We start from the raw sequence: 14898 nt of genomic DNA on the forward strand, positions 1-14898 counted from the left end.
TTCTTGTAAAATTTAAAAAAACTTTTCTCGTTTTTTATTTTTTCAATTTGGTTTTAAATGGCGTTTCTATTCTTCCTCAACCTTGGATAGAATTTGGGGAGTTTTCTAGTGGAAGTCAGTTGTTGAAGCTCTTTTGGATGTCTCTCATTTTGATTGATATTAGTTTCGAGTTGTTTTTGTTAAAGAAAATCGAGTAAATCAGAGAAAATTTTGGGCACTTTTTGTCTTTAAGTTAAACGTTAATTAAAACAGGGCCTATTTCTTCCAATTTAATGTTTTTTGTTGGTAACTTTTTCTCAATAAGGAGCATTTTTGTATGTGTCGATACTATGAATTTGCACCTGAAGGCTTAGCAGGGCAGTTTTCATTTAAACAAATTATACAAATCTCTAATTCGTTAAAGAGTTTTTCGTAGTCGTTTTTTTAGTTTGTTGTTTAACGTTTCTCTGCAAGTACTAGGTGGGCGATTGATCTAGCCAAATATATAACTAATTGATTTCTATGAGTTATGGATGAGAAGCTGCATGTTATCTTTTTGTAGAGAATTTTGTTTGGATTTTTAGAGAATATTATTTGATTTGGTCCTTTGTCAAGTTTCCAGTTCTCCAGTTTTTTCTTTGTGAATTGGTTACACGGTCTGTCGATTGATATTATGCTGGTGATGCATCTGATTAGTGAGAATAGTCAGATTTCTCCTTCGAGTCGCTTCCGGAATTCTTCCGGCTATGTTTTTTACTTCGTCGAACTTTTTTTTCGCTTTACCTCATTTTGCCGCTTTTTCAACATTTTGCGTGAAATCTTTGACTTCTCTAGGCTAGTTTCTCTCTTCTCTCATTCTGCTAAGAGTGATTTTGAGCATCAGTTGCCCAGCAAAGAAATTCAAAATGAACAGAGTCAGTATAAAAAATTGAAGTCAGAAATAGAAACGGGATAAACCCATAAAGCCCATTTTTAGATGCCCGGTATTTGAACGTCGTTCCTATAAGTCTTAGTTACCATCTCTAATGATTATTAGTATTGATAGTAGCCCCTGTAGCCTCTCTAAGAAACAGAAGTATGTTCAACTACGAAATGCCATTAAAATAAATCGGACTTTAGAAATGTTTTTGTACAAAATTTTTTTTCCAATATCTGCTATTTTTTCAATCCCAATCATGCTTTTTTGGAATCAACGGCGGCTATTTTCCGGTAATCTGCGAGGTATGTTTGTTTGATTAAGTAATTTAGTTTTTCACCTCAATAGAAGACTGTTGATATTTTACGGTATTTTCTATTAGACGTAAAATTTTAGAAACATATGTCCTATTGTTTTGAAAAATTTATGGATATATGATATTTTGTCAACGTGCTCCTTTTTTGTCAGCATGATGCAATTAAAAGATGTAGCTTTTTACTCGTGAGAAGAACTGATGTGTACTGATTTCTTGATAGCGCATAAATTACTGTGCTATGGTATGGCTAAACTAAAGCGAGGAAACATTCGCCCTCAGTGTGGGTGGTTTCCTATGCCAATCTTGAAACTTGCAAAAATACCGATTCATACTTCATGGGGTTTCTTAAAACGCAAAAAATTAACCATTTCAACCCCTAGAAGATGCTGTTTTACGCTATTTTAATGACATCATATGTCACTGTCTCGCGGTTTACCTAAATGAGCCGACATTTGGCTGTTTAGGATACCAGGATACCATATGACCGCCATAGGCATTCTATATGACAAATTAAACGAATAAATTATGCATGTCTTTTTTATTTGTTCACACTAGATACATAAACACGTTTATGCATTGAAATGCCAATGATCTCGGTGGACGTCAAACTAAGAAAACAAACAATCATGCATTTTCTAGAAGCAGGTGTGCTGTTGACGTTATTTGCGACTTAGACCACAAAAATGTGGACCTAATCATGCAGACTGACGGTGGATGAAAATGTCTTTACAGAACTGTGCAAGAAATGATTGAGTTCCTTTTTATATTGCTTGGTTTATATGCTATCGAAAAAAAAAATAGTTCAAATGGACTTTATGTTTCAAATGAGCGAGCTGTCTAGATATCACTATTATCCCCTTGGTTAGTACTTTTCTGATTCCAAAAAACAATATTAACTGAAGCCTTCCTTGGTGACTGGTGAACACATCCTTTCGCGTGCTAGTTGTCTTGTTTTTGTTATCAAATTGTCACTAGCGAAAATGTTAAAAAATTGAAAATCACAGTCCCCGAGCAGTCGGTCAGTAACCGACAGCTTTGGGTAGTATTTTTTCTTATTTTGAAAAGTACCACCACCAAGAAAGTTTTTGACATACTCTGAAGCCAGTTTATACATATAAATGCTCATTTATAAAAAAATTAGTCAAGAAAAAAATGCATATCACGTCATATTCGTTTTCTGAATACGTTTAAACCACAAAGTTATTATTTTAGCGCATGATTATTTTTTGTATGATTTCTAGGAAATCATATATGGTCCTTGTATGACTACCAAGAATTCATGCAAATCATATATGACCTAGTATGATTACTAAGAATCATATATGACCTAGGACGAAATCAAAGAAAGTTGTATGATCGTTGACCCGGGTGATAGTGCCTTTAAAATGAAAATCAGAAAAGATCAATTTAAAAATCCAATACTTTGTGCTTAAGACCAGAGCCAACATTATTGTCCACCTTATAGTGAACGCTATTAAAGCAGAGTTGAGATCATACGAAGTAGTTCAAAAAGAATTAAAAGTTTTTCAGTCTTTTGTGAATGTGTCCTTATTTTAAGTTGTTTAGCTATATTAAGTTTTCGGGATTTTCAAAACCGTTTTGACTGTTTTTGAATTCAGACTTGAACATATTGTTTCGGTCCTTTATGAGTGATAGTACTGCACTAATTTTTGAGCTGATTTTCATCGTTCGGCTCTTAGTGAGCTGTTTGTTAAACGATAAAGTAGCAGAACCAAGATAGAACCAATCATTAAAAGCTAGAAAACAGAGTCCTTCCGCCTAAATGTGAAAGCCGAAAGCGGTAACTGGGACCTTATTGAGGCTACCATGTGAAGATTCTAACTCTCCAAATAACTAAAGTTACTATTTGTTGAGACGACGACTAATTTGGAAGAACTTATTCATTTGAGTTGGTTGCTCCCAAAGTTACAAAGCAGTTGAACTTGACCCTAACAACTTCTGCTCTTTATGCATTTTTCAATAAATTTTAAGATCTTGAATCATTTATTAAACTTTTTCGTGAATTGAAAATAATTCCACACGGTTTTTAAGTTTTATTATTTTTGCTCTTATGAACCTGGTTTCGAGGTGTGCAGTGTATCGCGTGTATATATTAACCTCTAATGCGGTTATTTGAAGCCCAATATTGAAGTTCTTAGTCCCATCCCCCGACTGAAGCAGGCTGCAATTGATTAGAGCTCCCACTGGTTGTTCGAGAGCATTTATTCCGACGTTTAGTCGGTTATGTTTTATATATTTTGACAGTAGCAAGAGTTGAAAATGATCTCTTCATTCAAGTATTTATTTAAGTAAATTAGGGTTTCACGTCAGTAGAAGACCGTTGAAATTTTACGGTATTTTTTTGAAGTAAATTTTTAGAAACTTATTGTCCTATTGTTTTGAAAAATATTTTGACATGTGATATTTTGTCAATATGCTCCTTTTTTTGTCAACATGCTCCTTTTTTGTCAACATGCTGCAATTAAAAGATGTAGCTTTTGACTTGTTAGAAAAACTGATATGTATCGATTTCTTCATAGCGCATAAATTACTGTGCTATAGTATGGCTCTACGAAAGTGAGGAAATATTTGACCTCAGTGTAAGTGGTTTCCTATGCCAATCTTGAAACTTGCAAAAATACCGATTCTTATGTCATGGGGTTTCTTAAAAGGCAAAAATGTAACTATTTCAACCCCTGCAAGATGCTGTTATACGCTCTTTAGGCCAAAGCTATATACTAACGAAGTCAACTGCTGGCCACTAGTTTGAAAGCAATTCACTTGACGGTAGTCGATTAGGTTTTTTTTTCAAGTTGGAGATACTATATCCAGACAGGTGCCATTTTGGCTCAAAGTTTTTCAATAAAAAGGAGAATAATCGGCTGATATTAATATATACTGATTTTGTTTTCAAATTGATGAATGTTAACAATGTTTACTAAGAAATTTGCGATGTCTGGTTTTGCAAACAAAACTTGAAGTTTTCTCATTTGTTGAATTGTCCAAAGCGCTTCCTAGTCTAGAGCGATTAACAATTTATGGCTGCTCTTTAGAAATCGATGATTTCATATCTGTCCAGGCGGCGCAGTTCAGAAGAATGAAATTTTTCAAATGTGCTGCGGGTTACCATCAAAACCTGCATATTGAATCTTTATCGCATATTATTGAAAAGTGTTTTCCGTCTCTGCAATGTCTTGAGGTGAGGGAAAATAAAGGGAGGAGAGAGGGAGGTTTGATCAAATTAAGAGAGATTCCTGTAAATTGTTACTCCTTCTCGACCACATACAGTGGAATAAATCTATTATCAACTTCCTCTGCAAAGCGAATTCGAAATCTTTGCGTCAGCGTTTCCAACGATGATTTGGAGTGCTTTCTATCAGATGCAGCTTTCTTAACTTGTGATTTTTCTTTTAAAATTCTAAATGTTGTGCTGGATGGATGGAGAAGTGAACAATTGAGCCTCATTCTATCTCTTATGCTGAAAATTATCGAAAAGAACCCAGAACTTGAAGTGCTATCCCTCCGAAGAAAAACAGAATCGGAACAAGAGTCCTCGAGTTTGGTTTCGGAATGGATTGATGCCAATGAAAACATGATCAAACGATGTGCCTTAAAGCTACTGATTTTCCAGGAAGTTTGCGTTTTGAGGAAATTGAACATAACTGCATTAGATATTAGATTAATAGACGATTTAGATGATTATGGTTTCCGTATCAGAAGGAGCCTCAATAAATCTGTTGAAATTTGAGACTTTTGTTCTTAAAACACTCACTTGCACATTTTAAAATGCCGAAAGTCTTTAGTGCCAGAAGTCAAAATGCCAGAAGTTGCTACTTAGCCAGAAGTTGAATCGTCATTTTAAAACATGCGCGTTTCGCGTTTTAAGCATGGTTAAATCACTCTGCAGAAGTCACTTCGAAATTCTGACTCAATATCTCGAATCGCTTCGTGGTTCTCGATAAACGCCAAAGTTCTCAGTGGCTTAAGCAGAGTCACTTAACCATTACTTAATAGCAATGAGAACATCTTATTTGAATCAAATTTTATCGGACCAAATCCTGAGGTCTGTGTTATCTCCCCCTTGGAAAATTTCCCTTCCATTAATTTCATGCAGAAATTCAGCGTAACTCTGACTGATTTACGATTTATTGGCGATTTGGATGAGTATGGATTCTTTCCTGGAAAGGGTAACGGCGAAGGTATAGAAATTTGAGACTTTGGGTGTTTCCGAGTAAAATTAAAAGGATCTGGTCATTGTATATCTTTTTAAATGGAAAAGTTCAAAGCATATTATAATTTTTAGTTAAAAATTATGTCTTCCTTATCTTGATAATAGTTTTCAATTCACAATGAGATGTCATAGTTAAAGGCACGGTAAAGGTATCTTATTTACGTTTTCATTAACGACTAATCGGCAGTGCTTTACACGTACGTATATTGCGAACTAAGAGGTCTGTCTAGTTAGCAGAAAACCTTGTTCTTATAATTTTTATTAGATATCGCCAACACTAATAGATTCCCTATTCATATTTTAGCAACACTGTTGTATTCTTCGAGTACTTATACCACTGATCCAACTTAACGTCCTGTGCTAAATCATTTTCTTCCTCATTTTACTTCTGTTTCACGATTTACAAACACGCAAATAATAATTTGTGTTAATGAAGGAAACGGAGATGCTTAATCTCTGTTCAGATGTCGAAATTGCTATTGACGCTTCAAATCTTAAGAGATAGGTTTTTTTATAATATAAGTTTTTAGATAGGTTTTTTTTTATTAATAGCCGCTCAGCGATAGCTGGGGCTGTTATTTGCCTTCTCTTGGTTTTTTTACAATTCAAAGAATTTGAATTGTATTGGGGCGCTGTCTTTTTACGACTCGAAGAGGAGTATTGGAGAAGTCCTTTTTTTAAATCAATTTTATTGGAGTGATTTTTGAAGCGGGAAATGAAACGCGTGAAAAAATTTGGAGTGATTTTGGCGCTGAACAAAAGTGAAGAGCGGAGCGAAAAGAGAGTGGTTTTTGTTCATACCGCTGTTTTTGAGAGCGCGAGAAATTGATGTGAAAAAAATTTCTCCAAGCGAGCGAAATTTTTTTTCACGTGCGGCATTTTAAAGCAGTTTTTTTTCATTTATTTTGGTTAAGAGGTTTGGTTATGATTTTGTTTTAATTTTAGGCTGGTTTCGGTAGTGGTTGGAAGGTTTCTGGAAATTGATTTGAATTTTATGATAAGTCGGATGTTCGTTTTTCGTTTTTTTTCTGTTTTTAGCCAAGTTTCTTTGCCTATTATGACTTGACTATTGTTTTGCGAGCATCTGGATACCCTATTGGCTGAAGAGAATTTTTCGTTGGATTCATACGTTTTTGAAATATTGAAAAATTTAGTAACTTTTTCTAGTTTTTCAGTAAAAGTTGTTTTTAAGCACTTTTTTTCATTATTTTAGCCTCAAGTTTTTTCAAAATTCACATAAGTGGTTTTTGTAAGTAATAGTCGTTTTGACGAGGTTATTTTGGCAGAGATAGTTTTTTCGGGATCTCATTTTTTTGTTTTTACTTTTTTGTTTCATGACTTTGTTTCAAGATAATCTGAAATTAGTGAAGGCACGTTTTGTTTGATGAGTAGTTGGATTGCGTTTAAATGGATTTTCACTTCGAGTCGTTTCCGAAATTCTTCAGGCTATGTTTTTTTTTAAGATCTGTTCACACATTTTCATGATTTTTGAAGGCAAATTCGAGTAGTGATTTTGGTCATGCCGAAACAGGAAGTGGAGCGCAAAAGGGAGTGGGTTTGCGGCGTGAAATTTTTTCGCTCTAATTTTGAAGTATAGTGCGAAAACGGTGTTGGAACCAAACTTCGCTTTCTCGCTAATGGTTTTTTTGTTCACATGTGGCAATTTCACTTCAATTTTTACAGTTTTTTCAATTTTTTTGGATCGGATTTTTTCCTAAATGGTTTTCCCAATCCATTCATAGCCCGTTCTTGGTCTAGTTTTCTGTTTACTCAATGAAAATTCTTTGAATTGTGTGTCAGGAATTGTCCTGCTTTGTTTTTTGTTTCGTCGTCGCACTTTTTGTAACGACAATATGACGTCACAATCACTTCAAATCTGCTTTTTGTTCATTCGTTCATGCAGTTTCAACTGAAGTGCGTGCGTGACGTCATTTTTCTTTCTTAGTGGAGCGAGTTTTTTGTTCATTCGCGTGATTAAATTTTTGGTCACACTTGACTTACCTCACTCTCAAAAATGACTTCCTCACTTTGAAATTGACCATTATAATTTATTTCAAAGACAAAAGGTCAAAAGGGTGTGTGTCACTCTAAATGAAGGTTATTTGAGAGCAGCTAATAGAGGCAGCAAAAACTTAAACAGATTTTTAATAAAATTATAACATATCATCCTCCAATGAAAAGACAATTTTTTTGTCTGTCTTTTTGACTGTTTTTTGAGACTGCAGATCTACGAAGCTATTGCGGCTGTTTCCTGGCAATCTGCCAGCTATGTTGATACAATTTTTTATCTTAATTTGTTTGTTCATGTCTAAAAGTCAGCTGAGTGAAAACGATTATCGTTACAGTTAATTGCGTTTGTTGTGCAGAGATTAAATGTTGGCGCTGAAAGCAAGATAAAGACAGGAAAATTTTATTTCACGCAGATAGATGAGGAACGGCAACTTGAACTGTAGCATTTTTCAAAAAAGAACCAATTTAATACTGACCTTGAATTATTCCACAACAAAGAAGCGAATTCTAAATTTGAAACCTGACAAAGATAATAATGGCAAGGAAATTAAAACATAAGAACGATTGAATGAGTAAATTTTTATTCCGATAAAGACGCTATGATAGATCTACCACCAAATTCGCACACCCGTAATAGAGGATTAGAAACCCATATTAGAGACTTGTGGTATCAAAGTTATGAATGATTTTCATAATCCTTCCAAAAATTTTCCCCAAAAAGGCACTTTTCTTACAAAGATTAGGAGTCTTTGGTAAAAATAGGACTAAGCTATCATATCTAAACATAGATAAGCAGTATAAATACGGCTCCATTTTGGCCAATTTTTGTAAAACCAATCTGAAAATAACTAAATCGTTGTGATATTCGAATTTAAATGTTAAAAATAGTGATCAACCAATCGATAATTAGGTTACGTTAGGACACGAACTGGAGGACAACACTGAGGCCGGAGACATCAAGACGATTGATTTCTGAGATTATTAATCGGCCAAGCTCCTTCCAGGAGACCGCATAGTGAAGCCACTCTGAGAGTAGGCCTGCCTGCCCGTAGAAGACTTGGCAAGATAAGTCAACCCATGTAGTATGGAATGGTGAACCAAGTAGACAATTAAAATGGTCTGCAGTAACCTGAAGTACCTGATGGGCAATATGGCAAGGAAATTAAAACATAAGAACGATTGAATGAGTAAATTTTTATTCCGATAAAGACGCTATGATAGATCTACCACCAAATTCGCACACCCGTAATAGAGGATTAGAAACCCATATTAGAGACTTGTGGTATCAAAGTTATGAATGATTTTCATAATCCTTCCAAAAATTTTCCCCAAAAAGGCACTTTTCTTACAAAGATTAGGAGTCTTTGGTAAAAATAGGACTAAGCTATCATATCTAAACATAGATAAGCAGTATAAATACGGCTCCAATTTGGCCAATTTTTGTAAAACCAATCTGAAAATAACTAAATCGTTGTGATATTCGAATTTAAATGTTAAAAATAGTGATCAACCAATCGATAATTAGGTTACGTTAGGACACGAACTGGAGGACAACACTGAGGCCGGAGACATCAAGACGATTGATTTCTGAGATTATTAATCGGCCAAGCTCCTTCCAGGAGACCGCATAGTGAAGCCACTCTGAGAGTAGGCCTGCCTGCCCGTAGAAAACTTGGCAAGATAAGTCAACCCATGTAGTATGGAATGGTGAACCAAGTAGACAATTAAAATGGTCTGCAGTAACCTGAAGTACCTGATGGGCAATATGGCAAGGAAATTAAAACATAAGAACGATTGAATGAGTAAATTTTTATTCCGATAAAGACGCTATGATAGATCTACCACCAAATTCGCACACCCGTAATAGAGGATTAGAAACCCATATTAGAGACTTGTGGTATCAAAGTTATGAATGATTTTCATAATCCTTCCAAAAATTTTCCCCAAAAAGGCACTTTTCTTACAAAGATTAGGAGTCTTTGGTAAAAATAGGACTAAGCTATCATATCTAAACATAGATAAGCAGTATAAATACGGCTCCAATTTGGCCAATTTTTGTAAAACCAATCTGAAAATAACTAAATCGTTGTGATATTCGAATTTAAATGTTAAAAATAGTGATCAACCAATCGATAATTAGGTTACGTTAGGACACGAACTGGAGGACAACACTGAGGCCGGAGACATCAAGACGATTGATTTCTGAGATTATTAATCGGCCAAGCTCCTTCCAGGAGACCGCATAGTGAAGCCACTCTGAGAGTAGGCCTGCCTGCCCGTAGAAAACTTGGCAAGATAAGTCAACCCATGTAGTATGGAATGGTGAACCAAGTAGACAATTAAAATGGTCTGCAGTAACCTGAAGTACCTGATGGGCAATGTTTTAACGTTCTGTCAAGTTGGTGAATACTCGTCTGGTTGGGTTGTGGAGTGAACACCGACGAGCTCTTGACGCCATCTATTGTCTTGTTTAATTTTATTGGTTGATGGATTAATCAGTTAATTGAATTGAGTACCTGGTATAATCCCCAATCTTAGAGTCACCACTTTATTCATTTTAGTAAGAATATTTCTTAGGAACATACATATCACATAACACAGAGACTCACTTCAAACTTATTTTAATATCATAATTATTTTTATTGGCGATTGAGCAAAGTTCTAGCACGCCTCAAAACAGTTCATTTAGAAATCGAACGAAGGGCTTGGTATAACCCTTTAGTCTAAAGTCTAAAAGTAGTAGGTTTGAAGTTGCTACCCCTTCCTGTAGTTGTTTTTTTGCTCTACGGATTTTATCTAGGCCTATTTGTGGAATTGTGAATAGGATAAGCCTCCATCCTAAATAATCAAAATCTATATTTAGGAAAGCAAGATAAAAGACAGGAAAATTTTACTTAACGCAGATAGATAATCACGAATAGAAATTGTATCCAAAATTTTGCTCAAAAAGTACGTGGAAATTAAAACCTGACGATCAAAACGTTTTCCTTTACTTTAATAACCAATGTCAATATTTTCATTGACGTTGTACTAATCTCTACGATTTGACAAGCAATTGCTTTCAGTACTGAAACAGGTTGCTGGTAACTAACAGAACGACTTGAAATTTGACTTCCTGGGACTTACCCGGAGTTGGTTCAGTGCTTTTCAGCACTGAACCAGCACATTTCAAGAGTAAGAACTTATTTCAGTTATGAAACCTTGTATCTCCAGAATATTTTAAGTTTCATTATAAGCAGTTTTTCTTCGTTATGATTATATTGAGATCATAGAGTTCGTCAAGGCTAAACTTAGCCCTTATAGTCTGAAAGTTACTCATACCCAAATTGTAAGTCTGAGCAGAATAATATACTTTTGTAGCTACTGGTAACTACCTTAGAAGTGTACAATTTCATTTTTCTTAAGGTAGTTTGTAGGAAATTACCACAAAGCTCATTTTGCGTAGTGGTTACGACTTCCTACGCAAATTAAATGTTACAAGTACCCACGCGGAAGTTCGAATCGCATATAAAGCGAACGTTGTTGGCGGGAGTTAAGCTTAATATATTGTTTTTCATGAAGTAAATTTTGCAGAAAAATCAGGCTGGCCAGTGTAAATTGTGACATGAACAGAGTACGGGGCATCCTAAAAAACAGAATGTCTTGAGACTGATTCATTGCTGATTTGCTCTGCCACCATCCTCCGGGTTAGTAAAATTTAATACCTTAGTGGTATTTGGTTGACCAGGTATACGTTCTTGTCACGTCATATTTGAATTTACGCCATTTTTCTGAAAAATTCAACTGTGATCTGTAGTTTTTTGGATGAAACTGCAACCAGTTTTATCTTAAAATATTGTAAAAACGTCCACTGTATCCAAATTATCATTAATGCACTTTTTCCAAATTAGACACACACTTTTCATGCTTTCCACTGCCCACAAACAGACGACAAAAATTTGTGATAGCGCAGTAAAGGGAGATGCATAAATCTGTGCGCATTTATTGGTAATTTTTACCTGTTTTGGCGTAGAAATTGCTATTGACGCTTCAAATCTTAAGAGATAGCCTTGTTCAATACAAAAATTTTAATAGCCGCAAAGCGATAGCTGAGGCTACTATTGGCCGGCCTTCTCTGGGTTTTACAACTCAAAGAATTTGAATTGTACTGGGGCGCCGTCTTTTTTCTACGACTGGAAGAGGTGTATTGGTTTTCTTTGGTTTTTTTTTACCGGAAGTACTATTCGTTCAGACGACCTTTTGACCTAAAACCAAAATTGAGTTAAATTGCTGTGTGAACGTATTTGTTCTGAGAGAGAATAGTTTTTTGATCATGTGCTGCGTTCAGTGATTGACGTCTCGACCTTGAAAAGTGCCTTTAACAGAATTGCAAATATAACGGTTTTAAGCTTTTTTGGTCTAATTGGTCCAATTTTTGGCTTGTAACTTCTTTTTTTGTGGAAATAATTTATTTCGACGTCATTTTGCAATGTATTGCTCAAAAATACAAAGATCTTTTCAGCGCCTAATAATGCGTTTCAAGTTCAAAATTAGCACATATTTCCTGATTTTGTGAATAATTTTTGGCTTTTTTTCCCTTAATTCCTTCCTTTTTGGAGCTTTCAGCCTTGTTCATATCAAAACTCAGTTCATATGGCAACTTCCCGTTGGTAATTCATATGCTGAATGCCTATTTCTATGTGAGGTAATCAGGGATTTATATTCGTTTTAATAATACGTCAATTATTTTTTGGCGTGAAATTGTTGAAATTCACTTAATAATTTTTTCATAAATGGTTTATGAAAAATTTGAGTTTTTGCAAAATATCCCGGCGTTTCGAGTCTTTAAAATTTGGCTTTACTTTTTAAAAATCTCTACATGAGGATAGCTCTTTGTTCATTCTAAGTCTAGATTGCTTAATTTTGAACTATTCGTTTCATTTTTTTTTTTAATTTTGATGTTTTTACTTCAAGAAGTAGTCCTTTTTCTGTGATTCTTATATCGTACCTATATTCAGTACATTCTAGCATGTATCATTCTAGCTTTCCCCTAGCTCCCTCATTTTAGTTTTGCTTTCAGTTGTCAGAAATTTCACGATTTTATTTTCACAGGAGTTTGTCACTTCGTTGGTTTGCAATTGACCTCATTTAACAAAACAGCAGTGAGAATTTGGAAATCCTTTTGCAAAATTCTTACTGATAATTACTTTCTCAATTTTAGGAGCATTGGCTATTGTTTTAAAACTTTTTTCTTTGGAATATTTTTTGTCTGCTTTTGTTCCTTGATTAAATTTAATTTGAGATAGGTTGAATTAATTTTTTTTCTATCATATCTCCAACAAGGAACTCATTTTTGTCTTTATTGCGGTGATTTGAAAAGTAAATATATTGGTTTTTCATTCTGTTTTTAGATTTTTTTGAAAAATTTTTATGCCTGGTTTTCAAAATGTGGTTTGGGTATTATAGTTGATTGCGGAGTTTCATATTTTCAAGACCAGATTGTTGAGTTATATCATTCCAATATATAGCGCTGCCAGTTTTTTGAGCTTATCGGTTTTTCTATCCTAAGAACATTAGTCATTTTAGATGTTACCTTATGCTTTCAATATAATGAAATTTTGCTGCATTTCTCTCTCGTGGTGACTTTGGTATAAATTTCAGCAAAGATTTTATTTCCAACCAGGTGAGTTAAGAAGTTGATGGTTAAATACAAAAGGTTGTGGTATCAGCTGGAGGTACGGTTTTTTGAGCTTATCGGTTTTTCTATCCTAAGAACATTAGTCATTTTAGATGTTACCTTATGCTTTCAATATAATGAAGTTTTGCTGCATTTCTTTCTCGTGGTGACTTTGGTATAAATTTCAGCAAAGATTTTATTTCCAACCAGGTGAGTTAAGAAGTTGATGGTTAAATACAAAAGGTTGTGGTATCAGCTGGAGGTACGGTTTTTCGAGAAGCTTTGACGCTTCGGGTTGCTTCCGGAATTCTTCCGGCTGTGTTTTTTCTACGGTAAGTTCACATATTTTCATGATTTGGAGCCAATTGGAGCGATGATTTTCATCACGCCCAAAACAGGAAGTGGATGGAAAAAAATGGTTTTGCGGCGGGAAGGTTTTTTGCTCTGATTTCAAAGTAGAGTGGGAAAGCGGCGTTTGAACTAAAATTCGCTTTCTTGCTAGTGGTTTCGTGTTCAAATGCGGCATTTTGACTTTAATGTTTAATGTTTTTTGGATTTTTCGATCTAATTTTTTTGGAATAGTTTTCAATCCATTCATAGTCCAATCTAGGTGTAGTTGTTTGTTTATTCAATGGAATTTCTTTCAATTCTAGTTTAGGGCTTGTGCTGCAATGTCTTTTAAGGATCTGCTAATACCATTTCATGAATTTTGCAGTCAAAATGAAGCGGTAATTTTGGTCACGCCGAAATAGGAGGTGGAGAGAAAAAGCGAAGTTTGCGGCGTAAAATTATTTATTATTAAATTTTGAGTAGAGTGAGAAAACAGTGTATGAACAAAAATTCACTTTCTCGCAAGTGGTTTTTCACATGCGGGATTTCGCTACAATTTTTACTGTTTTCAATTTTTTCGAAGGAATTTTTTAAATGGTTTTCCAAATCTGGTCATAGTCCATTCTTGGTCTAGTTTTTTTGTTTAGTTAATGAACATTCTTTGAATTATAGGTCAGGACTTGTCCCGATCTGTTTTTATTTTGTCAACAGGATTTTGTCACGACCATATGAAGTCACAATCACCACTTCGACTCTGACTTTGATTAATTTGTTCTTGTAACTTGAACTAAATTGCGGGCGTGACATTTCTTACTATCAGTAGAGTGTTTTGTTCATTAGCGTGATTACATTTTTGGTCACTCGTGACTTACCTCACTCTCAAAAATGATTTCCTCGCTCTGAAATTGACTTCTTTTGCTTCAATTCAACGAGATAAGGTCAAATAGTGTTTATTACTCTAACTGAAAGGGTATTTAAGGCAGCTAATAGCACCATTTTTTCCCATTCTAGGTCTATTTTTTTATCTAGTCAGTGAAAATCTTTGATTGTAGGTAAGGGCTTGTCCTGCTATGTTTTAATTTGTCAACAGGAATTTCATCACGACCATATGACTCCACAATAGTAGTGGAAGAAAAATACTAACCGACCTTACGATAATTTCACAAAGTTGTAATTGTTACCCTGTTTTGAAACAAAAACGAAAACTGCCTACAGAGTAGATTTTTGGACTTAACATTTTCTTAAAAATATGTTAAAAAATTGTTCAACGCTTCAAAATTTTCGTCACTAAAATCGCAAATCTTATGAAATTTCAACGCATTTGTTTTCAATAACGTTTTTTAATCTGATTTAAATTCACAAGAAATATAATACAAGTAAGTGACCGATAGCGCAGTGGAATATGAAATTGATGGCATGCAGAAGGTGAGGTTTCGAACCCGTGTGCTACAGTTTATATT

At 34.6% G+C, this 14898-nt stretch overlaps 1 protein-coding gene across 1 annotated transcript in view; it reads left to right on the top strand.

Annotated features, from left to right (window-relative positions):
- LOC142354469 (uncharacterized) overlaps positions 1-4959 on the top strand; it is a 54605-nt gene extending 49646 nt beyond the window's left edge. The window contains exon 9 of the transcript XR_012761089.1: positions 4155-4959. The gene's annotated coding sequence lies outside the window, so the exon portion shown is untranslated. The remainder of the gene's footprint in view (positions 1-4154) is intronic.
- The last annotated feature ends 9939 nt before the right edge of the window (positions 4960-14898 follow it).

This window comes from Convolutriloba macropyga, chromosome 15, assembly GCF_964194025.1.
Source record: "Convolutriloba macropyga chromosome 15, txConMacr16.3, whole genome shotgun sequence".
NCBI lineage: Eukaryota > Metazoa > Xenacoelomorpha > Acoela > Convolutidae > Convolutriloba > Convolutriloba macropyga.